At 35.5% G+C, this 26,089-nt stretch overlaps 1 protein-coding gene and 1 long non-coding RNA gene across 6 annotated transcripts in view; one reads left to right on the top strand and one right to left on the bottom strand.

The window, feature by feature from the left end:
* Positions 1–26,089, bottom strand: part of LOC134663905 (uncharacterized) — a 90,758-nt gene that overhangs the window by 54,525 nt on the left and 10,144 nt on the right. The window contains exon 3 of one of the 4 annotated variants that reach the window (XM_063520449.1): positions 1,077–1,103. The exons of the other annotated variants lie outside the window; for them this stretch is intronic. The gene's annotated coding sequence lies outside the window, so the exon portion shown is untranslated. Of the gene's footprint in view, positions 1–1,076; positions 1,104–26,089 lie in introns of those variants that run through there. 4 annotated transcript variants of the gene reach the window in all.
* LOC134664151 (uncharacterized) lies at positions 13,582–15,535 on the top strand. Of its 2 annotated transcripts, XR_010098217.1 has the most exons (5): positions 13,582–13,689; positions 13,780–13,930; positions 14,045–14,141; positions 14,286–14,593; positions 14,959–15,535. It is a non-coding gene; the product is annotated as an uncharacterized LOC134664151 (long non-coding RNA). The 2 variants fall into 2 exon arrangements; XR_010098216.1 differs by having other exon boundaries at positions 14,045–14,593.

Here is a 26,089-nt window from a genome sequence, read left to right as displayed (position 1 = left end):
TAAAGAGTGTACGTATACCTACTAATAGAAATGACAGCGTGGGCGCACTGCCGTAACAAGCAACATTGTGGCATTGATGATGCTGAGATATATTACAAAACACTTATGGCATCCACGTGGCGCCAACACGAACAATGCGCCATTACGCGCAGAGCAACCCTGGCTGTGGACAGTCCGGCCAGTTATAGAATACTACATGTCCAGGTAGAGCTAGGTAATGGATCTTACCATCAGGGATTCATCCTGGAATATATCATCATTTTGATCTCTTGTAAGTAGGTAGGTACAGTCAAAATATCGATACAGATATACTTACAGCCAAAAATAAAATAAAATTCTAATAGCATTCAATGCATCTTTTTCTAATTTTTTTACTAGTTACCAAATTTCTATGAATCTTATACCATTAAACGAGTAATACTTGTATATTTATATTTATTTATTTATACATATATTTCGGGGATCTCGGAACAGGCTCTAACGATTTCGATGCAATTTGCTACATGGGGGTTTTCGGGGTGAAAATCAATGAATATAGGTGTTATCTCTGTGAAAACGCACATTTTTGAGTTTTTATGCGTTTTCCGAGCAAAGCTCGGTCTCCAAGATTTAGAATGTATTAAAGTTTATGTAGGATTTCTAATAAATTTGTAATAGTTCCCTAACCTTTGATCACTCTGAATCCCACACCTTCTCTGTACTCCGAGATAAACAATCAAGCAAAGCAGTAATAGACTGTCGCATCGATGTCCTATGCTATACTACAAGCAAACAAGGCACAGCAAATCAATGACTTTGAACTTTATTATACACGGATAAAGTTCATGGAAACTGTCACAGTAACTCGCGCCGTTCAGCTATGTGGGTTTAGCGTCATGTTCAAAATGCGATTATTAAATTAAAGCACAAGGACCGTTGAACGCCGGACCCCCGCCGCTCGAGGGCCATTCTCTTCACCCACAAATATGCTCCATTCGACCACTACACAGATTTGTGCCGGGATAATATCAATGTGATACGTCGTGTTTGTGTTTGGACACGAATGATGGAACGGTTAGCGACAACAAATGTCAATGAGGGTGAAGTGGCGTTTAGGGACATTTCTGAAAATAGATGACGCTTCGCTATCATAATTTGAATTTAATATTGGTCTATTAAAACACAATGTAGGTACATTTTGGGCTTAACTCACAGCGCACACACACAGAACAGCACAGCGTAATCATACGTCGTACCTATTTGTCATGTAAGTTGTATTGTCATATTTGTCATAAAAAACGAAGGCAAGGAATTAATTACCATTATGCACAAACTAACAAGATAGACCAAGTAATGGATGGCACATTTAAGTATACAATAACAGAATAGGTACGCGTGATAGATGACTTGCACCTACACCATAAAACAACGGTTGCTTCAAGAAAGAAGTTCTCCAAAGAAGTTGACAGTTAGGTAGTAAAGCATTTTGCAGACTGGATATATGTATACCTAAGTATAATTACTTATGTGTATATCCAGTTCCTCTTTAGTAACCTCCACTTCTTCTTTAGTAACTAGCTACCTGGCCGGCTTCGTACGGGTCCACAAATTATTTATACACCTTCCTCAAGAATCACTATTTTGATAAATGATAAGTGAAGACCGCATGAAAAATTCGTTCAGTGGTTTTTAAGTTTATCGCGAACATACAGACATACGGACGCGGCGGAGATTTTGTTCCATAAGGTGTAATGATTGACTAGAAGTTGACAAGACCACCAAAGATAGGAAAGTGTTAGAAGAAAACGGATTTACAAAATCATCGTAGTATCATGGATACCATGTCATTGGTATCCATTACACGGTATACAACGGAAAACATCCAATTCATGGTTATAAATACAAATAAACAATCATGCCTTTACGAGCTATGACAAATCCGAATTACAATCATAACCTTTATCCAGCGCATTCACGGCGCATTCGGGGCAATAAAATAACTCATGTCCAATTTATGTTAATACAATAAATACTGACATAAATAACTCTGACCGAAAGTCTAGAAGACAATTCAAATTTATGTTTGAAAAGAACTTACTGTCTCAAGTACCGGCAACAAACTCAAATTGAATGATTTGTGTGAAGAACCATACCCAAAGGCTGCCTACTTGCTAAGGTAAGTACCTAACGGGTACTCATATGAAGGACTTTCAGTGAACTAAAGTATCCTAAAGTCAATAAGAAAGAAACAAAAAAAAAACTACTCCATTTTGTAAAGACGGCGAGCTTCAAGAAGGAAAAAAAACTCAGGAACTTTAATATCTTTTATTTACTGTAATAACTTACAATTACTTTAAGACTATTTATGCTATCAGCACATAAAATTGAGTTATAATTTAGTAACCAACAAGCGTGGCGTCTGTCTCTGCCAACGTCTACTGTCTCTCTCTAAAACTCTAAATTCCCGCCGGCCGTTGTCAGCGGACGGTGCCTCAAACTATGGCGCCACTGTGACGTATGCGTTGGCGGAGACTGAGAACCTCAATAACAATTCAAATACTAATTAAATTATTACGAACATCAATAGATTACCATTACCAAATTAATGATAAATCTTAATATAAATAAAAGAGTAATTCTAACAATTTTTATCTTTCTTATACTTAAATCACTTTTTGAAAACGGGTCACTCACGTATTTTAAGTCGAAAAACGCTCCCGTTTTTCCCGAAGCCGTTTTTAATATATTTTTCACCTCAGCAGTTCGAACAAGGGTACTTTGCTTCTTAAAGTGAGCAAAATGCGATTTTGCTCACTGAGTCATTTTGACTCACTCAGTGACCAAAATCGCATTTTGCTCACTGAGTGATATTAAATGAGTGAGCAAAATCGCATTTTGCTCACTGAGAGAGACAAAATGTCATTCAAGTGACCTTTATAGTCAAATGTCATTTCAACATGCGGGGTCTAATACAAGTTCGATATAGTTGGGTTCTATTATCTCTGTCCCTCTAGGTATGTTCTCACTGCTTAGGGTGAAAAATTTTGTGTACTACACGAGATCAAAGTTATTTACATCTCGTGCGCTTTTGAATCCCTTACTACGCTCAAGATTCTAAATTAGATTCACTCGCTACGCTCGTGAATCTATTATAGAATCTTTCGCTTGCACGGGACTCAAAATAAGCACTCGAAGAAATATCAAACTTTGATCTCTTGTTGTACAAATAACTATAATATGTCTGTGTCTCACGGAAGTTTTGTTATTAAAATCACTTTTTGTTCCAAAAGGAAAAGTAAAGGGAGAATGTTAAGATACAGATTGCCAAGACGCGTTCATTACCTTTAATGCCTACAGGAGAAAAAAAAACATTTCTCGATTGTTATTTCAATTTACATATCTCCAGGCGTTCGGTTACAACACAAGTGTTCACGCGAACGAACTTGAACCGCAATAATACTTCATAGCAAATAATTGTTTTGAAGTACTGTCATTAAAAAGAAAGAGCGACAAACCGACAGATGCTCGCGGCCATCTTGCGGCCGACGTGGCATTGTCTGTCGGCTTCGTGACTTTGTGGTCACAATGTCTCCATTTAAAATCAAATTTTAGTATTTCCAAAATTACCAGAAATACCAACCAAAAGGTGCAAGCGTCTTACATATGAGCAACGGCGTAATTTGTAGACGTTCGTTGCGGTCTGCTACGAATAACTACTTGCGTTTAAATATGGTCTGAAAGCATGTATTGCATACCTACTTAGACGCGTTGTCATATTTATTTTATTAGGGTTTCGTAACTACTACGGAGCCACGTCTACAAAGGATTCCGTAGTCAAAGCGGAAAGTAACCTTTGGGAACTGAATAGGTAGATCTTTACTCTAAAAGTACTTTCTATTCCTACCTGATTTCGTAGCAGTTTTCGCCACTTGCAATTTTCAGATGTGCAAATTGCCAAGGAGTTGAAAAATTTCATTTTGAAAATGAAAAGTATCATTCCTATACATAACTTGTTGAAGAACTTCCTGTATAGAACTTGTTTCCCATGTAAGTACATATGTATATAATTTCGCATATTTGAATTATTTTCGTCCACCATACTTAATTTTCTTCTCTTTCATATTTTATTTTCTGAGTTCTTATTTTTGATATTTTACCGTAACGTATGGCGGCATGAATTGTATCAAACAGAAATTGATGAACAGTCAAACTTATGCAGCTCTACAAAGGATTCCGTAGTCAAAGCGGAAAGTAACCTTTGGGAACTGAATAGGTAGATCTTTACTCTAAAAGTACTTTCTATTCCTACCTGATTTCGTAGCAGTTTTCGCCACTTGCAATTTTCAGATGTGCAAATTGCCAAGGAGTTGAAAAATTTCATTTTGAAAATGAAAAGTATCATTCCTATACATAACTTGTTGAAGAACTTCCTGTATAGAACTTGTTTCCCATGTAAGTACATATGTATATAATTTCGCATATTTGAATTATTTTCGTCCACCATACTTAATTTTCTTCTCTTTCATATTTTATTTTCTGAGTTCTTATTTTTGATATTTCACCGTAACGTATGGCGGCATGAATGGTATCAAACAGAAATTGATGAACAGTCAAACTTATGGGTCAATTTCACCAAACGAGCATTTTTGTCTAATTTCCATGGAATTTTGAAATACCAACATGACACAAAAAAAAATATGCTGAGAATTTGTTAAAAAATATAATAAATATTAATTTTCTTATGGGATAAAAATATTAATAAAACTATAAAAGTTATTTAAATTTAAAATTTTGGTCAGGGCACGGGAATTAGTGTGCCCATGGAAATTAGATTTTACTAGGACGGAAATTAGAACACGGCACGGGAATTGTTTTCTTAACTTATTTTGGTACTTAAAACTATTATTTATGTATATTTTAATCTACAATAATATACTGCAACCATACTGAAGTGGCATCGGACATATTTACCTTCTTTAATTTTAGTTTCGAACGACAAATCTACGAAAGTATGTTACACTAAAAACTACGTATATGACTAATCCTTTCCTTTATTTTAATGGCAACTAATCTCTCTTTCTTAGTAAAATGTACATATTTCAAAACAATACTTTGAGTAGTTTCGTAAACTTGTCCGCCTTTACATACAAAACTATTCATTAAAAAGTGTCATTATGTATCTGCATGTAGATAGGTACAAGGTGTATGGTCTTATAGGAAATGATACTAAGAAATAAATAGGGGCACAGTGAGAAGAAGTTATTGTGTAAGTTAATCTGAAGAAATCGAATATGCTGCCTTCATAAATTAATAACCCAAAAAATTGTTTGAACACATATGAGGTAAGGTGGGGTAAGACTATCACCGGGGTAAGACTATCACTTGTATAGAATCCTCATACTGTTAGTCTTGCCCCGATCAAAATAAACTAAGTTAGTCTTACCCCGCCTTACTTTACACATAGGTATACGGGGTGTCCCTGCCCTGCGGGAAAATCTTCAAAGCGTAGGTTGGTTAAGTAATTTCTCAAAAATATCATAATCTTCCTAAAAAAAACTTACTTACAAAATACCCCCTGGCACTGACTAAAATAACCGACTTGGTTTCACATTACATCCCAAAACTTTTTTGTAGTAGAGTAGAAGAACTGCGTTGCGAGATTTGCATCTTTTTACATGAATTGAAATGATCCCATCTCTTTTTGTAGGCTGTCCTTCTTTTCGGGTAAACATACCCATACCATACTGATACTATGTATATACATATCATAATACATCTTTATTCATACTCACATCGTCCATCGTAGTGTACCTTTATTTTCCCTACTAATTGTAAGAACTAAAAGGTAACGTTGTTATCGCATATATTTCTATAGGATTACAAACTTAATTATGCAGTTATCTTTAGAACGTGACTAATATTGCAGTATTATTAGATTTTTATTAGCTTAAAAAGCTAAAACCTAATTACGTTTCAAATTTGGAACTTGTGGGTATGCTAGAAGTACCTTAAAATAATATTGATTGAGAGTGATTGTGCCAGTGACAAAGCTAAGGGATTGTAAAGTGTATTAATTCTTAGACTACATGCTCAAATTAAATGTTATTTAGATAGAATGTTATTGAGATTTGATGGTACGGCCGTGCCACTTTGTTTTGCTCGACTTTGCGGCGGCACTGCCGTGCCCCCAGATCCTTTGTCCTTCTTCAGGCCTCAAACTATCTCCATGCCAAATATGTATTATCAAGATGATATTGTTTCAGCGGCTTAAGCGTGATGAGATAACAGACAGACAGACAGAGATACTTTCGCATTTATAATATAGTAAGAATAGGATATATTTATTTTTTCTTGTACCTATTAGAAAAGCTAATTTATAACAACTAATCTATTAAACGAGCAATTCTTGTATATATTTCGGGGATCTCGGAAACAGCTCTAACGATTTCGATGAAATTTGATCATATATGGGCGTTTTCTGGGATGAAAAATCGATCTAGCTAGGTGTCTCTGAGAAAACGCGCATTTTTGAGTTTTTAGGTACGTATATGTTTTCCGAGCAAAGCTCGGTCTCCCAGATATTTAAATTTTATACGGCTTACGCTGTCAGCTGTCAAATTTACAAAATAAAACCATTGTAAATTTGATTCATTTTGTTTCATGTAACCTTAGGTACGGGTATTATAATATGTAATAATTCCAAAAATAGTTTTATGTTTATATAATATTTTAATATTATAATATGATAAATGAATAAGGTAAGGTGGCGCAAGACTAACAGTACGAGGATTCCATACAAGTGATAGTCTTACCCTAGTGTCGTCTTACCCCACCTTACCTTACGTATTAAAATTGCCCGGGTTATTCGGGTCCACCCTGTAAGTATGTACTATAGTACTTATACTAAAAAACCGTTCATAGATTTTTGTGCATTCTCTGAGATTTCCTTAAATGTAAAATAGAAAGATATACGTCATATTATTATTACATATAGTATATATTCAATGCCAATATATATATATGTAATAATAATATGACGTAAACATTGCCAATTAACTTACAGTGCCCCCAATTAAAAATTTGTTGACAATAAATGTAATACTTTCTAATTCCCGTGCCACTTAATCAGCTGTTTTAGGTAAATATTCTATGGGAATTAGGGCACGGAAATTAGAATTCGTAATAAAAAAATTCGCCAAAAATTTAAATCGTGTTTAACCAAACTGTTATGTTATCGCTTACATAAAGATACATAAAGGGCTCCTAAATATGACAATTGTTTTTGAAAAGCTATGTGGGAAATAAAATTTATAAGGGGCATCGAAATTAGAAAAAAATTGTCGCCCACCCGGATTCCGAAATACTTATGCGATTTGCTCGAACACGCCGCGGCTTGACGTACATCCGCTTGCTTTGAGAATCAGCCGAATATTGCCAGTACAGGTGAGGCGGGACACGAGGCGGTTCAGATACAGACGTCGGCTGTGAGAGCCCTTTGAGTTTTGCCGACGAAATTTTACTCGCGCGCTCGGACAAAATTTAAACTTCGATCACGAGTTATTTACCACAATGAAGTTAATAGTGTATGTGCTCAGTGATAGTAAATATCATCTAGTTTAAGTATTTGACACTAAATTAGTGATACTAATGTAGAATTTTTCGTAGGATTTTTCATTATGCTCAAAAGTAGATTCCGGACAGGGCACGGGAGTAGTAATTTGAGCCTTTAGGTATTTTTAAGTGTACTATAAAAACCAATTAATCAGTGAATTCATATGGAACCCGGTGTGAAAGTGTGGCTTCTATATGTAAAAAAAAAATGGTAAGTATTATTTGATGCTAACCCGCGATTTTCATCACGGACAGAAAAAAAATCGTGTTCAGAAATTGACCCTTATGCAGCTCTATAACCCTTGTTTAGGGTAAAATATTGCCCCAGTGTTTAAGAACTGATATTATTTTATTTCATTATTTTTATCACGACCATTTTAGAGGTGTTTACTAGGTACTTACACCTTCTTAGTAGCGTCAGTGTCATTTAACGAAAAATACCTTAAAATAATAAAAAAAACATGTACTTTCCCCTAATTTACGCTCAGCACAGATATACCAAAACACTTAACTGCGATGATAAAAACAATACATGCGCATACGAGACAAGATCTGTGAACCGTGAAATTGCCATCTGCGTCGCGAACACTGGTAAATGCACGCGTAAGTAGGTACGCACGTTACCACCGATTCCCGCCCTCATTAGGGTTCCAGCTAAAACATTGTAGGACGTCACAATATCCTTGTAATTACAAAAATATTATTCTATCAATCGGACTAAAAGCAGGGATAAAGCACAAAGAAGTTTTGTTTTTTAAGCCGACTCTTAACTGCGAAAGTAGGTACTCAGAGGTACTTACTTAGATACTCTAGAAAACCACAATTATAAACAAACACTTCTTTATTTACTCTTTTATTGCTGACCGTACCCCATATCTTTTACACAACTATTGCTACTTGAACCTTTAAAACGAACGAGGCCAAACTCGATGTGGTTGCATCATCAGACCACCTTTTGCGAAAGTTTAGCAAATTTCGCTCAATCCGCATACCGCGCAGTACACTGTTAAAAATTATGTAATTTTACATGCAAAAAAATTACATAATCCTGTAAAATTCCCGAAAAATCTGGGAAATTTACGGAAAAATATTACATTTTACGTAATTCTCGTAAATTTTACATTTTTTCGGTAATATCAATATTTTTTATGTAGTTTTACATAAAATTTATGTAATAATCACTAAGCCATGACTATTTACGTAAAATCTGTAAAATTACATGGAATGTTCGGGATAAATACATTTTGGCATGTATTTTTTACGATTGAAGAGGGAATTTTACTTAGAAATCTCGCAATTTTACCTATTTTCGTGAAAAATACATTTTTATGTAAATTGACTTACGTCTTATGTAATATTCCGTAAGATATCAGTAAAATTACGAAAAACATTATGAAATTTCCCAACATTTCTTTAATTTTACATATATTCTGTTCAATTTACTGTTTAAATGGTCTTTTTACATAACATATATGTAATAATCACTAAGAGATGTAAGTTTACATAAAATCTGTAAAATTACATGGAATGTTTGGGACAAATACTTTTTTTTATGTGTTTTTAACAATTAAAAAGAGAATTTTACATAAACATCTCGTAATTTTACCATTTTTTTTTTAAATTACATATTTGTGTAAATTTACTTACGTGTAATGTAATATTCGGAATAATGTCAGGAAAATTACAAACAATAATATAAAATTTCCAAAAATTTCTTTAATTTTACATATTTTCTGTAAATTTACTGTTTAAATATGTCGCTTTACATAATAAATATATAATAATCACTAAGAGATAGAAGTTTACATAAAATTTGTAAAATTACATGGAATGTTTGGGACAAATACATTTTTTTATGTGTTTATATCAATTAAAATGGGTATTTTACATAAAAATCTCATAATTTTACCTAATTTTGTGAAAATTACATTTTTGTGTAAAGTTACTCACGTCTTATGTAAAATTCCAAAAAATGTCATTAAAATCACAAAAAACATTATGAAGTTTCCCAACATTTCTTCAATTTTACATATATTCTGTAGAAATTACTGTTTAAATGGTATTTTTACATAATAAATATGTAATAATTACTAAGAGTTAAAAGTTTACATAAAATCTGTAAAATTACATGGAATTTTTGGGACAAATACTTTTTTAATGTGTTTTTAACAATTAAATCGGGAATTTGACATAAAAATCTCGTAGTTTTACCATTTTTTATTGAGAAACACATTTTTATTACAATTTACTTACTTCTTATGTAATATTCCGAAAAATATCATAAAAATTACATAAAACATTATGAAATTTCCTAACATTTTTTTAATTTTACAAATTTTCTGTAAACTTCCTGTTCTAATGTGACTTTTTACACGATAAATATGTAATAGTCACTAAGAAATGCCCGTTTACATAAATATCTGTAATACTACAATTGATTTTTAACAATTGGAACGGGTACTTTACATAAAAATCTAGCAAATTTTTTTTTTATGAATAATAAATTTTTATGTAAATTTGCTTAAGTCTTATGTAATATTCCGAAACATGTCAGTAATATTACAAACAATATTATGATATTTACCAATATTTCCTTAATTTTCTGCAAATTTACTATTTCAATGTGTGTCTTAACATTACATTTTTATTTATTTTATTTCAAACAAGTTAAACAGCATAAAAGTAAAAATACCAAACTACTACTTAACTAACTTAGCGCCACTTGCACCGTCCCACTAATCCGAGGTTAACCGGTTAAACCGTTAATCCAGTGTCAAATTGTACTGGTAACCAAGGTAACTCCAGATTTAACCGGTTAACCCCGGGTTAGTGGAATGGTGCAAGGGGCCCTTAGGGTGGTATTCCACCTGTCAAATTTGCATTCAATTTCTTTGTCCAATGTCAGTGCATCTCACTCTCTCATTATTAAGTGTGAGTGATAACAATTAATAAGTACTGTGTGTTTATAACTTTTTTTTATTATTTTGTAAGTGTTTTTATATTTTACTTTTATATTCATATTATAATTAACCTAACTTAAGAAGAAAAATAAATAAAGAGAATAAGTACTAAAAAGTACGGAACCCTCGGTGGGCGAGTCCCACTCGCACTTGTCCGGTTTTTTTCACATTTATGAATTCCTAGCTCTTGCCCGCGAGTTCGTCCGGTAACATACGAGTACCCATTAAGGGTGACTCACGTTAGACCGGGCCGTGCCCGGGCCGGAGCTTCCGGCGCATCGTTTTCTATGGAATGCATCACGTGTTCGCCTGTCATGTCATAGAAACGTACCTAAGCGCCGGAAGCTCCGGCCCGGATGCGGCCCGGTCTAACGTGAGCGTGAGTTATCCTTTACCTACATACATAGAATAGAACACAAACTACTTAATGCCTAATGGTAACATTCCATTTCTAACCGCAGCTGCATTACTGTCAATTTTACTATGGAAATTGACAATGACAGCGACGCGTTCAGTACCGGTAGTGCAGCTGCGGTTAGAAATGGAATGTTACCATAAAGCTGCTAACAGTGCTAACACATTACCACACCGCACCAAGGGCATTGTCAAGGTTGTTGTCAAGGTCTTACTTATGGGTGCGTCGCAATGACCTTGGTGCGGTGCGGTAATGTGTCCAATGATATGTTTGTCCAATGTCATGGCATCTCACTCTCTCTCTCAAGCAAAATGTGAGACAAAACACACATTGGACAAAGAAACAGAAACTGGACAGGTGGAATACCCTACAATTCCGTGAACAAGTTTTAACCTGCTGAGAATGCCGCCCGTGCGCTCGAAATTAAGAAGGTACTTAGGTACTTACTTAGTAAGTAGGTACAGTCACCTGCAATAATATGTTACTCTTCAAAGGCCGCAAAAATATCTGACACGACCTTATCTGTAGAGCCATAAGAGCGTGTCACATATTATTGCGGCCTTCGAAGAGTAACATATTATTGCAGGTGACTGTACTTACCTAATTAATTTTAGGCAAAATCGGTTTGTGCTCACACCACACCGTTACTACTAATACCTACTTAAAGATAAATAGATTCATTAATATTATGTAAAGATAGAAATACTTCGTTACTTAATACGAAATCTACATACATATCTAGGTAGGTACCTATTTATTTGGGTTCGTCTTTGACGTCTCTAAAAATAAATATGTCAAATATTCATATCAGACATAGGCGTTTTTGAGAAAATTTTACAAGAATAGAATAACTTACAAAAAATGTATGTGGTTTGACAGTTTTTATGTCAAAGCGAGGTAAAGTCGCTATTTCGCCACCACCACCTGGCGGGATAAAAAGTTAGTTTTCCTCCCAATTAATTTTTAAGTAAATATGGGATAGGGTAAAATGCCCCAATGAGAAAAAAGGTAATCGATCATGACGTCTCTTTTTATTAAAAAAATAAGTCACAGCAAATATGTTACAAAAAATTATTAACTACATGTAATTAAAAACTACATAAAGCTACAACTAACTACAATATAAACTAAAATTATAAATAAAAACCTGGCTCCAGCTCTGTGCCTTTGGGCAGGGTGCCAAGAAGGCTGGCGGCATTGCCGCGCTGTCCAATTGTATTTTTCCACAGTTTTGTCTTTTCTGGTTCCACTAGGTACGGCCAGGGTTCAGCATCAGCTCAGCTCTATGTATACTAATACCTTCTCCCGAATGTAACAAACACTTTTCTGAAAACCACATCAAAATCGGTTCAGCTAAACGCGAGATAATCGCGGACAAATACACCGTGTAACATGAGGAAACCGAAATATTTTAAACCGAATAATTTTAACTGCGTATTCCTGATCATATTTAGAGACAAAAATGTCCTATAAACTTTTTTGAAATTCGCCTAGTTTCAGAGATAATATTAATTAAAAAAAAAACAAGTTTTTATTGTTACACAGTGTAAAAGACCTTTTTGATGTTGCTGCTATGGGACGTAGTCTAAAGTATCCTTCTTGATAGATGTCAAAAAGTGACAAGTAACGCTTTGCAAAAAGTAGGTTTTACGAAAAAAAAATGTAAAAATCAATTTTAAGTGAAAAGTTTACCAATAAACATCAAATAACATTTATTTTTATGTACATGTACATTCAAGAAATTGAAAAAACAAAACAACAACAAAAAATTTTTTTTTTGCGAAGTATACCTAAACTCATATTACATTTTTTCTTTCTTTTGACCTCAGAAATGCGTGGTTAAAGCTATTCGGTTTCCTCATGTTACACCGTGTATACTTACAAACATTCCGTGTAGTTTTGGACATATTATAAAAGTTATTCAACGATTAATGCAGGTGGCTGGTAATAGGGCACTTTACCCTATGATAATAAATCTTCCTCGCGCTATCCCAGCTTTTTGCCACAGCTCATGGGAGCCTGGGAACTGCTTGGCAACTAATCCCGGGAATTGGCGTAGGCACTAGTTTTTACAGAAGCGACTGCCATCTGACCTTCTAACCCAGAGGGGAAACTAGGAAACTTGTTGGAATTAGTCCGGTTTCCTCACCATGTTTTCCTCTTCACCGAAAAGCGATTGGTAAATATCAAATGATACCTATTTCGTACATAAATTCTTTTCAACTTTACCGTATGATAAGCTACAAAAAAAAATTAGAAAACTAAGGGATTCAGATAGGTCATTCATTGGCTCCAGGGAACCCCTTAATGTGAATTACAGCATCAAAGTTTACGACAAAACTTACGATGTTATTTATATGTACCAATGTCAGCAATTATTGGTAAAATTGTGTACCTAATTATTAATTTCGAAAAATAAACTATAAATCTTCAAATATGAATTCATATCCGTTAGCACTCGCGGATTGGACGAATTTTGTGCGGCACTGGCACACACCCAATCACGGATCAATATTATAACGCGCGCCAATGGCGCGCGAGCTACATGGATCACGCGATCGCTAGTCAGGCGCACCCCCCCCCCCCGCCACGAACCTGTAGCTGCGCTGTCCGCTGCGCAGTTCATGAGTTCACATCAAAATGGCGCTCGCTCACTCGCTGTGCGTAGAACGTAGTACTTGTGTAAACGTGTAAATAAATTGGAGATAGCATACAAGAAAACAGGTAAATATAAGTATTAGATATACCTTTACTTTCTTGCATCGAATATCTAGTGAAATCTGCATTAGACCTCAAAACGTTATGTACTTCCAGAAAGGGTTCGCGGTTCAACTTTTTTCCAACGGTTTCCTCGGCGTCCTTTACAAAGTCCAGTTGATATCATGTCCTGTCCACGTCCAGGGTGGATCAGACCTGATCTACAAATCTTGGAGCAGCCGCTTTCGTCGTATGTCATTAAAAAAATGTAAGTATTTATTAGCTAAGTACATCTAAATTTAAAACGATATTAGTACATGCTTGATTGTGTAGGTTAATTAAATAGTCACCAACACTAATAAATTGTGTTATTTTTTCACAGTAAAACATGCCCGTTATTAAAATTTGGTCAGTAGACCAAACAATCAAGAAAGCTGTTCCAATAATGGACCCAACTTTAAAAAATATCATTGAAAAAGGTGAGTAAATCTAAATTAATTTGACTTTTCGTAATGAAATATTTTTTGTGTAATTGTAGAATGTAGTGTATTGTAGAATAGACTATAATTGGATACCTACTGTTAAGCATTAATGTGCTGACTCAAACCACATTTATTTTGCAGTATGATGTCAATTTAATAATTTGACGCTTGAAGTTGACAAGATAGAGCTGATGCTGAACCCTGGCTGTACCTAGTGGAACTCAGGTTTGGTGCAACATAGGCCCACGCTATTTTGATCATCCGTCACATAGAGGGAGAGCAATACCCAAGATAGAATTCATAATCCATTTTCTTCCAGATGAGGTACCATCCTAAATATAGTAGTTCCATTTACTAATCTTATTAACTTTTTCTTTTCCAGGAAACATTAACCAGGGTTCAAGTTGCAGAGCTATCCGAAATAGCTGCGCCTAACATTGTATTTTTAGGTGAGACTTAATTATTATTACAATGATAAAATGCCTTACCTGCGAAGCATAACACTGTATGTTTCATATAATTTATAATTAATCATAATATAATCTATATGAAATGAAACATACAGTGTTAAAACGTAAATGTATTGAATAAACCTGTGGCCCTAGTGAAAAAGGGTACAAGTGTCGCGCAGCTTAGTTGTAAAAGGGGCATGGAACTTACACCCTTTTAAAACTGCGCTGCCCGAGACTTGTACCCTTACTCACTAGTAGTGCCACTTAACGTAATACGATAAATTATCTTATTTGAGGAGGAAGTATTAAATTTGGGGGCCTATTATATTACCTGTTTTAACCATTATGTTTTTTGTCCACAGATAATGAAAATATAATTATATTACTTGCTGGTAGAAAAAACGATTGTTAGCGAAACTGAGATTCTGCCTACGTCGTTACAACTATTGATGGCGGCTTACTGCAACTTGAATATGGAATATCCAGTGGACTGTCAAAACACATTAGAATTTATACAAAGGTATATTTTTAAAATAAATCCTAAAGAAGGAAGTCATAAGTAATAGTTTTTGATTTTTAAGAAGCGTTTTTCTATTAAAAGACATGTCAAGATCGCTTAACTTCTTGCAAGTTCTTTCTAATGCTAAAAAAACTAACTATAATTAATGTCAGTAACAAACATTTTCAGACAATTCGTTACTTGAAATGGTATAGGTTTCACGCATTAGATTCACATAGGCCTTATTAACCGAAACTTTTATAAGACTAATTCATAAGAAGTACTTATGTACATAAGATATAATTTATAGTGTCGTATATGTCTTCTACTTTTTGTACTCTGTCACAGAATAAATAATAATAATATGCACGTAGACGTGTATATACGCGTGTGCTCTATAATTTTAGTGTGTGAAAATCAATAAATTTATTTCTTTGTAATTTTGTTTTTTATTAAATAACCTCCAAACTGTAAATTGCTTGTTGTTTGTATATTATGACTGATAAAATTAGTTCGTTTTACATGTTATTAGGCGATATTTCCTAAAGAATTCAATACAAATTTTGTACATTTACATGCTATCGATAATTCTCAGGACTTTGCTATTAGCAAGTTGGTATTTGTTTTCTTATGTATTTTAATAAATGCAGTCTGCAGACAGGCTGCATTAATTAAAATACATAAGAAAAAAAACTAACGAATGGTTAATAACTAAATCCGGAGAATTACCGTAAATGTACAGAATTTGTATTGAATTTTACAGAAAAATATCCCCTAATAACATGATATATTACCTAATTTTACAGGTAATAATACACAAACAACAAGTAATTTTACCTTGCCCATATTTAAAATCACAGTTTTCTTATGTAAAAATACATAAATTGTATCAGTAATATTACCGAATAAAATGGAAAAATACTTAAAAATCATTAAAAATACATAAAGTTTGTGGTAAAATCACATACGCAAACTGTAATAAAACACAATAATTTTGTAATATTACTGAATAAAAAGTAAATATACTTAAAAAAACATTAATAATAAATAAAGTTTGTGTAATTTTACAGACGAAATCTGTAACAAAATACATAATAATTCGGTAATATTCCCGAATAAAAAGGAAAAATACTTAAAAAAATCATTAATAATACATGTACTTTGTGTAAATTCACATACGAAATCTGTAATAAAACACATATTACTTCTGTGATATTACCAAATACAATGTAAATATACATAAAGTATCATTAATAATACAAAAACTTAATGTATTTTTACATACGAAATCTGTAACAAAACACATAATAATTGTGTAATGTTACCGAATAAAAAGTAAAAATACTCAAAAAAACATTAATAATACATTAAGTTGGTGTAATTTTACACATGAAATCTGTAACAAAATACATAATAATTCGGTAATATTACTGAATAAAATGTAATCATACATAAAAATCATTACTAATACACAAACTTTATGTATTTATACATACGAAATTTGTAACAAAACATACAATTACCCTGTAATATTACCGAAAAAAATGTAAAAGTACGAAAGTGAAATTTTACGGATATGTAAAATTACATAAATGAGATTTTACAGATTATGTAAAATTACATAAGTGAGATTTTTACATATCTGACAGTATGATTATGTAAAATTACATAAATGTAATTTTACATAACCGTCAATTTGTTTGATTATGTAAAATTACATAAATGTAAAATTACATAATAATGAAATCAGGTCGATATGTAAAATTACATACGCCTTGTAAAATTACATAATTATGTAAAAATACAGAAAAGTTAGGGCAACGAAAGTTGCCCTAAATTTATGTAAAATTCCCTGAATATTTTTAACAGTGTAGCAAGCACTTTTCTTTATAAAATGTATGTTTGTATTCTAATAGCAGGCGTGGCTCACTCCGCGATTTCGTCGCTTTGCTACAGGTAGCTAAAAGTCCATCCGTTCGACCCCAATTTTGGGGTTTGCCATAAGCCGCGCGTGGCGCTGTCGCCACCTAGCGGCGATATCTGTGCTGATCGTGACAGACGCGTTTTGTTAGAGAGTGAGTCTTCTGTACTGTTATTTATTCTGTGATTCTAGGTATGTTTTATATCCGTGTATTAAATTTAAAGCATGGTGGGGGTCGCTATAGTACTTTATAAATCAAAGGAGAACCTAACAATATTTTCCTAGCAGGAGCCTGATTATGCCAACTTATTGTTCAATTTCACCAGACACAGCCGTAAAGACTGAAGTAAAGCTTCAAGGAGTTTATTAATCAAGTAGAACTGGGCTTAGTGGCATTTTTCTCCAAGGATGTCGTGTTCATTATTTCTCGAGAAGGCGGGCGGCATGATGAGAAATTAATCCGGGGGTGGGCAGGTGGCCGGCCGTCGCCGCAGGTGCTGTGTGGGCCAATTTGCGACAACCAGTGTTGCCCAAGCCTATGTGCGCGGTATAATCCAACCAGATACGTCTTCGACTAATACCAGCACGGCGCCTTAAGATTTTTTATCGCCGGGTTCCCGGGGCTTCAGGGTCGCTTTACGGTTTTCATTATTTCCTATGCCGGTGAGGTTTTTAAGAATATTTGTATGACAACACGTGTTTATACCTACGCGTAAGTACATTAATCCGACTAGAACTCAGCATCTATAAAATTTTAATCAACAATTTTTCAGAAAAAGGTTCCCGCTCCTTTTTTTACCTACATTAACAGCGCAGGGCATAATTAAATTGCTCTACATATAAATTAATACCAATAATTATATCTATTTTCACTGACTGTGTATTGTAAATTAATTTAAGAACAGCTTTCGCCAATCAATTGATTTTATATGAGCGGATTGTTTATTAGAATTTTGTTAGTTCAACACTCGCGTGAGCTCTTGTAAAATTGCACTTTAGTAACAGCCAGACTGTGAAAACGCAGGCTGAACAAGGGGGGTTAAATGGCTCACTATCTATAGAACAGGTTCTGACCAATGAGTTAAAATAAAATTTTCATTTTTACCTAATCAATTTTAATTTATTTATAATACAAATATTTCAATAACTACTCCAGCGGAAAAGCGTCTCGCGGAAGGCGGGCGCGTAATCCCGACATATCTTGGTACATTTCTCAACGCGACACAGCGGGACTTAGCGGAAAGCCGCGCCGCGCAGATGCTTATCTCAATAACAGTTTTATTTATTTTTGCCAGACTCTGATCCTCCCCGCGGATGCGTCTAATGAAAATAGAGGAAGATGTTCCGCTCGGCTTCCTCAGACGAGTCGTCTGCCTCGAGCCTCGCGTCGCACGCGAATTGCAAATGACAAACTGCTTGTTCCGATGGGAACGACCCGGTATTTGCAAATGCATGAAATATTATTGAGTTTTTTGTGACTTACAATGTGAACGTTTGGAGCGTGGGCGTGCGAGCGTTTTTCGGTTAGGAGGAATTGATAGTTTTCATTTCGAAATATAGAGTGCTTGTGTTGCATAAATACCTACGTAGAATCACCTGAAAAAAATTCTACGCTACTAATCTGGCTAAATTAAGATTGTTTACTGTACACCGAACAAAGCTTTTTTTGAACGAAAAGTATTTACGCACATTATTTTAGTCAAAAACGAGATATAAGTATATTACTTAAAAGCTTAATAATAGCCAATCTCCACTAGTAGCAATTACAAAAGTAGGAGTCATGAAGTCATTATATTTTTGAATGCGTTTAAGTAGCATCGATGTATATATATATGATTTAGTTGATTTCACCTATTCATACACCAATTTAATAAGTACCTAATTTACAAAGTAAGAAAATGCTTCAATCAATCCCGTATAACACAAATAACTTTTAACTGACTTTAAAACGGAAATGAATTCGGGGTGAGAGCTCGCTTATTTCGTTTGTTACGTCTTCAATTAAAGTGCGGAACACATTGCTGCATTAAATCAAATTAATTGTTAACACTGGCGGAGTATGCTCTTTGTAACAAACTTGCACGGGCCGCCGGTTATTCGGTCGCGAATTAATGCCCTCTCGTAAACCAGAGTGTCGTAAACCGAACACCGTCACAAGCTCCAAGCGAAATGCAGATCAACTATTAATACTTTTAGTATGTATGTATTAGTATGTATTAGAAATCTGAAGTCTTATACTTTCATATAATGTCATCATCATTCGCTTGCCCTTATCCCATTCATTTGGGGTCGGCGCAGCATGTCTTTTTCTTCCATACCTCTCTCTCGCCCGTCATCTCATCATTCACTTGCGTTCGCTTCATATCATCTCTCACACAGTCCATCCACCCTTTTCTCGGTCTTCCTCTCCCATTACTTCCCTCCACATTCATTCGTACTTAATACCTTTTTCGTCACATGACTTTCATCCCTCCGCATCACATGCCCGTACCACGCTAGGCGATTCGCTCTTACTTTTTCTACTATGGGTGCAACTTTTAGGCTTCCTCTTATATACCTACTCATTCCTTATCCTATCCATTCTTGTCACACCACACATCCATCTTAACATTCTCATCTCCGCTACATGCAACCTCTTTCATCCGTCACCTTTAGGGCCCAACACTCTGATCCATACATGACGACAGGTCTTATGATGGTTTTATAAATTTTACCCTTCAATCGAAGAGTCATTCGGGCGTCGCAAATGGTTCCCGTGACCTGTCGCCATTTCATCCATCCTGTGCTAATCCGGTTTTTCACATCACGGTCAATATCGCCATCGCACTGTACCAGCGAACCGAGGTACTTGAAGTCGGAGCAGACCAGCAACGTAACCATGGCAGCGAAACTGGAGAGACCGCCGAAATCGCATAACATATGCTCAGTTTTAACCTTCATATAATGTATAATTATAATTTATAATTAAATTACACATCGGTAACTCGTGGCATTTAGGTAGCACTTAGAAGATTTATTCTTAATTATTATTTGGGTTAATTAGTTAATAATATTACACAAAGTTAAAAATTAATAAACAACACTAATAATTCCTATACGAGTCGAGAAAAAGAAACCACTAAAAAAAGGAATTAATTAATAGTACATTACTACAGAGGCCGGGACGAAAGGGGTTGCCGGCCGAAGACATATAGACGGATAGGTCTGAGCGCGGGCAACTCCATTTCCCGCCGAGGTATGTATAGTGCTTTTCTCAAACATGCAATGAAATAAATAAAATAAAAAATCCACGAAACCCAAGTTTTATTTAGAGAAAAAACTAAAAGTAAACTACACCCAAAATATAACCAACACGTATCTATATCATTATCACGCGTATGTTTTACACGAGTCGTGTATTTTTACTACCCGTATATTTTCATGTATCTTTGATTTTTCGCCTTGTATCCGTCTGACTGTCATTTTCGTCACATAAGTTTACATAGTCTTTCATGTTGATATCATGTTTCACATACATCGTTGCTTTATGCATGGAGTAAATAAGTATAATTTCCACAGAGTTGACGAATTTGTAGTTACATTCATTTAAAATATGCCACAAAACTGTTTCTAATAAACTGTAAGCCATTTTTCTTAGTTTCTCAAATAATAAAATTGCCAAAAGCAACCATATACATACTTCGTCTTTGACTTGGCGGCAGAGCAAAGAATATAATACTCACTAGGAGAAGAACGATAACTCCATACAAAATAATTTGGCCAAGTCCGAGATAGCTCGAGGCATTTAGTGTTCCGTACGGCTACCATCAGTTTGGCATTGACATAAACGATATCGCCCATATAACCATTCCAGTCGCAGAATCATCAAAGTGGTAACTAAATGTCAGATGTGTCGTAACAGAGTCCACACAATGTGTCTAGAATTGTTTCGAAACAAAGTGTCGTCGCCGTGTGTACACTTTTCCGTAACAAGGTGTCGACACATTTGTGTGCACTTTGCGTGCGGTTTGCGACTAAATCTGACAGCAAATTTGTGACAGCAAATGTCAATATAAAATACCTCTTGAAAACCAAGGTTTGTCAAACTACTATTAGTGTCTCGTGTGCTCGTAAGTAATTCTAGTAAGTCATCATGGGCGATGCAAATGATAATAATCGACCAAAACCATATAAACACCCAACACCCGTCAACCTTTTACAGAAAAGTTTTTAAAGAAATGCAATAAGCTACTTAGGTCAGCCAACGAATGCTCCAAAAAGTTGTAGAGGGAAATGCTCGGAACACAATTTTTGACTCTGTAACTTGGTTTGGACAAGTTAGGAGGTGAACATATCAAAAGTCCCCGGCCGTAGCCCTTGAGCGGGGGAAGAGAGGGGGCTTTGAAGGTCCCATTTTCCGGTTTTTCGATTATATCTCGGAAACTATGCATCTTAGCGACATGGCCACTTATACAAAATGCAAGTTAATTTAATTTGTTACAAGTTTATTCCGTCAATTTTTTCGATATGTTGAATAGTTTTTGAGATATCCGCTCTTGAAAGTTTATTTAGGGCTCTCAATTTTATCTTGATATATCTACATCAGTGAAGGTGCAAGGCCGTGTATGGTATCGTTTTCGTATAAATCTGGGTTGCTGAATCCATTTAAGGTATCACATTGACACCATTCCACAAAATAAAAAAATATCTTTTTAGGGTTCCGTACCTCAAAAGCAAAAAACGGAATCCTTATAGGATCACTCGTGCGTCTGTATGTCTGTCTGTCTGAATACACAAAATAGTTCTTTACCTATAGATGACAGGAAAACCTATTAGAAATGTGCAGTCAAGCGCGAGTCGGACTTAATGTACGGAACCCTTAATACGCGAGTCCGACTCGCACTTGGCCGGTTTATTTTAAACTCCTCTTGACGCTTAACCGCTGAATCGATTTCGTAGAAATTTGGTATAGAAATAGTTTGCGTCCCGGAACAGGACATAGGATAGATCTTATAACCAAAATCATCTTTTGAAGGTGTGAAAAGTGGCGTGGAAATTTGTACGGGAAATCAATAACCGCTGAACTGATTTATATTAAATTTGGGATGGTCTACATCTTTGATTTAGTTAAAAATGATAAAAAAAACATGACTTCAAACCTAAACTTAAACAGTATTAACTTCAAGAAGTCAATTCTGAATTCCCCCCTACACCTCATTTCACACCTTTAAAGGATGATTTTTGAGATAACTTATTATGTCCTGTCTCGGGACTCAATATATATGTGTACTAAATTTAAATTAAAACTGTTCAGCAGTTTAAGCGTGAAGAGGAGTTTTTAAAGAAAGAATATGTTTCTTTTAAGAAAGTATATGTTTTTACTTTGGAATGGTGTCAATGTGATACCATAACTAAATTTGGTACTGCGAATTTATACGAAAACGATACCAAACATGGCCTCGTAGCTTTAATGTTGTAGAAGTCAAAATAAAATTGAGAGCCCTAAATTCTTATTACTTGACCAAACTTGTGTAGAAGGAAAAGGAAAAATAAAAGTCTTCGGCAGGAATATAAGACACAGATATATTTTTTTTTGCGTTACTATTTCAATCATCAAATATAAACATACCTTGATTATATTATTCTAGTGAGATCCTCACAGATAAACAAAAACATTTACTTAAAAAATTACAAGGTCGAAATGTCACGGAACTTGTGAGAGTAATATGTGAAAAATAAAAACTTTTATGACAAAAAATCTGGACACAATTTAAGAAGCATCCCATTGCGTCGAGGAATCATCTGTATTTTTGCTTGTTTCATTACCTCCTCGCTTCTTTTTTTGTCCTTTGTATTCTGTAGCAATTTGTTAGATCTGAAAATAAAGATAACTTGCGTCGTCATGGATATCGTTTTATAGGTTTTAGGGAGTGCAGAATTCGAAAATGATGACCATTTTGGATTCCAAGATGTCTGCCGTGCACTTTGTCATATAAGCCGTCATAGATGTTGATTTATAGGTGTTAGGAAGAGCAGATTTCGAAAATGATGACCATGACCAACAAAACGACATCCATGTCGACTTTTAACATAGTGCATGGCCGCCATTTTGGATTCCAAAATGGTCATCATTTTCGAAATCTGCGTCCCCTAAAACCTATAAAACGACATCCATGACGACTTTTATGACATAGTGCATGGCCGCCATCTTGGAATCCAAAATGGTCATTGTTTTCTAAATCTGCGCCCCCTCAAAAACCTATAAAACGACACCCATGACGACTTTTATGACATAGTGCATGGCCACCATTTTGGAATCCAAAATGGTCATCATTTACTAAATCTGCGCCCCCCAAAACCTATAAAACGATAGCCATGACAACTTTTATGACAGTGCATGGCCGCCATTTCAGATTTCAAAATGGTCATCATTTTCTAAATCGGGGCCCCCTAAAACCTATAAAACGATATCCATGACGACTTTTATGACATAGTGCATGGCCGCCATTTTGGAATCGAAAATGGTTATCGTTTTCGAAATCTGCGCCCCCCAAAACCTATAAAACGACACCCATGATGACTTTCATGATATAGTGCATGGCCGCCATTCTGGATTCCAAAATGGTCATCATTTTCGAAAGCGGGGCCCCCTAAAACCTATAAAACGACATCCATGACGATTTTTATGACATAGTGCATGGCCGCCATCTTGGAATCCAAAATGGTCATCGTTTTCGAAATCTGCGCCCCCTAAAACCTATAAAACGACACCCATGACGACTTTTATGACATAGTGCATGGCCGCCATCTTGGAATCCAAAATGGTCATCGTTTTCGAAATCTGCGCCCCCTAAAACCTATAAAACGACACCCATGACGACTTTTATGACATAGTGCATGGCCACCATTTTGGAATCCAAAATGGTCATCATTTTCGAAATCGGCACTCCCTAAAACCTATAAATCGACACCCATCTCGACTTTTATGACAAAGTGTTTGGCTACCATCTGCATGCAAGACATTTCTATTATTTTTACGTACAAAAATGGCCCCCTGTCAACTTCCAACCGAGATTTAATCGATAATTTATTCGATTAATGTTCAGATTCATTCAAATTCAATCTATGTTAGGTCGACTAACCTAATCGTGATTAAAATTTGAGGATTAACTTTTTTTATTCCATTAATTAGCGCCACTTGCACCATTCCACTAACCCGGGGTTAACTGGTTAAACCTGGAGTTACCATGGTTACCAGTACAATTTGATACTGGGTTAACGGTTTAACCGCTTAACCCAGGGTTAGTGGGACGGTGCAAGTGGGCCTTAGTCGAATAAACAGTTAATCTATTAAGTCCCATCTCTGACTACGTCATTTTTACACTTTGAGAATATCTGAAAACAAATGAACACAAGGAGCCATTTTGCAAATCGAGTAACTTTGTTATTACTTTTGACAGCGCGTGTCATGTGTCTACACAGAGTCGACACAAAGTCGAAACATTTGCGACTACTTTGTGACTGCAATATTTCTCAGCCTTAAACCATATTTATACATCATAATTAACAAGTTTCGTAGTATGTAAAGCGTTATTTCTGTTATCTAAGTATACGCATCGAAGTACTAAAAATGCATCAAATAATATATTTATGAACACAAGCACTGAGAAGTAAACAATTTCATTTCCGGCTAAACTAAAACAATGTGGTGGCGCGTTGATTATATTACACTTAGTTTATCAAATCACTCGAGCAGTTTAATTCCCCATAATAATTTAAGTCCTATTGTAATATAAATGCAAACAATATATAATTACGTCTTGTAATCCGTTTTAGAGATGGCGTATTAATGTCACTTATTTTTATTTAACTATTTTTCCATCTGACAGTTTCCATTTGACAGGAACAAAATGAACGAATGAACGAATGATTTTGGCATAAAGTAGTCGCAAACTAGTAACAATGTGTGCACACGGCGACCACACTTTATGTCACTTTGTGTCATGTGTCGACCCTTCCCCATTTCTGGTAACTGTGTCGACACGGCGACGACTCTGCGACTGGAATTGTGACCGAAACAAACGGTGTCGACACAAGATGTGTCTACACCGCGTCGTAACGGCGACTGGAAATGGTTGTATGGGCGTGAACGTAATTTACTTCCTATAAGTAGGTATATCTCTTTCGCACTAATATGTCAGTACGAGCGAGATGCATAGAAAGTAAATTACGTTCACGCCCACGGTAGCGTTTATGTCAATTCCAAACTGATGGTAGCCGTACCGCTCGCATCGTTACATTTTACAGAGGTCGTTTGCCTGTTTTTAGGATACCGTATTCAACTACACACACAGAACAATAGTACAAAGTGTCTAAGTGCGAAGGCCGAAGGCCGAGCTTTAGCAAAATGTCATCGCAATAGTACAAGTTTCTAAATGTGAAGGCCAAAGGCCGACCTCCGCGTAGCCCGAAGGCCCGAAGCGTCCAGGATGTCAGTGCTTTAACACAGAACAATAGTACAAGTGTCTAAATGCGAAAGCCGAAGGCCGAGCTCCGCGTAGGGCCGAAGGCCCGAAGCGTCCAGGATGTTAGTACTTAAACACAGAACAATAGTATAAGTATCTAAATGCGAAGGCCGAAGGCCGAGCTCCGCGTAGGGCCGAAGGCCCGAAGCGTCCAGGCTGTCAGTTCTGTGTTTAACCACTGACATCTTGCAGGCTTCGGGCCTTCGGCCCTACGCGGAGCTCGGCCTCCGGCCTTCGCATTTAGACACTTGTATTAATTACCTGTGTTTAGAACTGACCTCCTGTATGCTTCGGGCTTTCGGCCCAATGCGACTTCAGCCTTTGGATCTTGCGACTTAGACACTTGTACTTAAAAATACTTGGAAAAGTTACGGGAGGCGCGCGTCTGTCGGACGCTTCGGATCTTCGAATCGCTCCTTCGGCCTTTGCATTTAGTTAGATTCTTGTACTATTGCTTTGTGTTTGAATACCGAAATCGAGCATCTCGCGAATGCTTGATGTCATTTGATGTATTATAATAATTTAGAGTAAGGCCAAGCGCGCACCACGATTTTTTGTCCTGCGATAAT

Source organism: Cydia fagiglandana, chromosome 4 (genome assembly GCF_963556715.1).
Source record: "Cydia fagiglandana chromosome 4, ilCydFagi1.1, whole genome shotgun sequence".
Classification (NCBI taxonomy): domain Eukaryota; kingdom Metazoa; phylum Arthropoda; class Insecta; order Lepidoptera; family Tortricidae; genus Cydia; species Cydia fagiglandana.
The sequence above is the reverse complement of the archived record's forward strand: the minus strand, read 5'-3'. Positions and strand labels throughout refer to the sequence as shown.